Here is a 2,789-nt window from a genome sequence, read left to right as displayed (position 1 = left end):
CATATTAAAAATTTTGGAATCCTTTTTTTCTTTTTCAAAAGAATTTTTTGAAAAATATAAAATAAAAATCCAAAAAAATTAGAAAATCATAAAAATCAAAAATATTTTTTTGTTTCTTGTTTGAGTCTTGAGTCACATTATAAGTTTGGTGTCACTTGCATATGCATCTTGCATTTTTTCGAAATTATCATGCATTCATAGTGTTCTTCATGATCTTCAAGTTGTTCTTGGTAAGTCTTCTTGTTTGATCTTGATGATTTTTTGTTGTGTGTCTTTTCATGTTTTTCATATGCATTCTTGAATTCTTAGTGTCTCAGCATTAAAGAATTCTAAGTTTGGTGTCTTGCATGTTTTCTTTGCATTAAAAATTTTTCAAAATTGTGTCTATGATGTTCATCTTGACATTCAAAGTGTTCTTGGTGTTCATCTTGACATTCATAGCATTCTTGCATGCATTTATTGTTTTGATCTAAAAATTTCATGCATTGCATCTTTTTAGTGTTTATCTCTTGCATCATAAAAATTCAAAAATAAAAAAAATATATCTTTCCCTTTTTCTCTCATCAAATTCGAAAATTTGGATTGACTTTTTCAAAAATTTTTTAAAATCAAGTTGTTTCTTATGAGTCAAATCAAATTTTCAATTTGAAAATCTTATCTTTTTCAAAATTTTTTTCAAAAATCAAATCTTTTTCAAAATTCTTAGTTATTTTCGAAAATTCCAAAAATATTTTTCAAAAATCTTTTTCTTATTTTTATACCAAATTTTCGAAAATAACATAATCAATTAATGTTTTGATTCAAAAATTTCAAGTTTGTTACTTACTTGTTAAGAAAGATTCAAACTTTAAGTTCTAGAATCATATCTTGTGATTTCTTATGAATCAAGTCATTAATTGAGATTTTAAAAATCAAATCTTTTTCAAAAACTAATTCCTATCATATCTTTTCAAAAATATCTTCTTATCTTATCTTTTTCAAAAATATCTTTTAAAAATATCTTTTCTAACTTCCTAACTTCTTATCTTTTCAAAATTGGTTTTCAAAATTTGTTTCAACTAACTAACTAACTTTTTGTTTGTTTCTTAACTTTTTCAAAACTATCTAACTAACTCTCTCTCTCTCATTTTCGAAAATATCTTCCCCCTTTTTCAAAATTTCTTTTTAATTCATTAATTATTTTAATTTTTAAATCTTAATTTTCGAAAATTACTAACATTTTTCAAAAAAAAAAACTATTTTCAAAAATCACTAACTCTTTTTCAAAAATTATTTTCGAAAATTCCTTCTCTCCCATCTTATTCTATTTATTCATTCATATCCTAACATCTCATCTTACATCTCTGCCATCCTCACAGTTGTGTTTCTTCCATTATATTACATTCTTTGTCTCTCCCTCTTCTTCTACTCACACAGAGATCCCTATACTGTGGTATAAAGGATCCATATTGTTATTATTATTATTATTATTTTTCTGTGCCTTCTTCTTTATCATATGAGCAGGAGCAAGGATAAGAACATTCTTGTGGAAGCAGATCCAGAACCTGAAAGGACTCTGAAAAGGAAACTAAGAGAAGCTAAAATACAACAATCCAGAGATAACCTTTCAGAAATTTTCGAACAGGAAGAGGAGATGGCAGCCGAAAATAATAATAATGTAAGGAAGATGCTTGGTGACTTTATTGCACCTAATTCCAATTTACATGGAAGAAGCATCTCCATTCCTGCCATTGGAGCAAACAACTTTGAGCTGAAACCTCAATTAGTTTCTCTAATGCAGCAGAACTGCAAGTTTCATGGACTTCCATCTGAAGATCCTTTTCAGTTCTTAACTGAATTCTTGCAGATATGTGATACTGTTAAGACTAATGGAGTAGATCCTGAAGTCTACAGGCTCATGCTTTTCCCTTTTGCTGTAAGAGACAGAGCTAGATTATGGTTGGATTCTCAACCAAAGACAGCCTGAACTCTTGGGATAAGCTGGTCACGGCTTTCTTAGCCAAGTACTTTCCTCCTCAAAAGCTGAGCAAGCTTAGAGCTGATGTTCAAACCTTCAGACAGAAAGAAGGTGAATCCCTCTATGAAGCTTGGGAAAGATACAAACAGTTGACCAAAAAGTGTCCCTCTGACATGCTTTTAGAATGGACCATCCTGGATATATTCTATGATGGTTTATCTGAGCTATCAAAGATGTCACTGGACACTTCTGCAGGTGGATCCATGCACCTAAAGAAAACGCCTGCAGACGCTCAAGAACTCATTGACATGGTTGCTAATAACCAGTTCATGTACACTTCTGAAAGGAATCCTGTGAGTAATGGGACGCCTATGAAGAAGGAAGTTCTTGAAGTTGATACTCTGAATGCCATATTGGCTCAGAATAAAATATTGACTCAGCAAGTCAATATGATCTCTCAGAGTCTGCATGGAATGCAAGCTGCATCCAACAGTACTCAAGAGGCTTCTTATGAAGAAGAAGCTTATGATCCTGAGAACCCTGCAATAGCAGAGGTGAATTACTTAGGTGACCCCTATGGAAACACCTATAACTCATCATGGAGAAATCATCCAAATTTCTCATGGAAGGATCAAAAGCCTCAACAAGGCTTTAATAATGGTGGAAGAAACAGGTTTAACAATAATAAACCTTTTCCATCATCCACTTAGCAACAGACAGAGAACTCTGAACAAAATGCTTCTAATTTAGCAAATCTAGTCTCTGATCTATCTAAGGCCACTGTGAGTTTCATGAATGAAACAAGGTCTTCCATTAGGAATTTGGAAGCACA

General features: G+C 31.6%; 1 non-coding gene across 1 annotated transcript; it reads right to left on the bottom strand.

The window, feature by feature from the left end:
• Positions 1-2,028: 2,028 nt before the first annotated feature.
• LOC112739275 (small nucleolar RNA R71) lies at positions 2,029-2,136 on the bottom strand. The gene has a single exon (XR_003170208.1). It is a non-coding gene; the product is annotated as a small nucleolar RNA R71 (small nucleolar RNA).
• Between the last annotated feature and the right edge of the window lie 653 nt (positions 2,137-2,789).

Source organism: Arachis hypogaea, chromosome 13 (assembly GCF_003086295.3).
Source record: "Arachis hypogaea cultivar Tifrunner chromosome 13, arahy.Tifrunner.gnm2.J5K5, whole genome shotgun sequence".
In the NCBI taxonomy this organism is placed as follows: domain Eukaryota; kingdom Viridiplantae; phylum Streptophyta; class Magnoliopsida; order Fabales; family Fabaceae; genus Arachis; species Arachis hypogaea.
The sequence above is the reverse complement of the archived record's forward strand: the minus strand, read 5'-3'. Positions and strand labels throughout refer to the sequence as shown.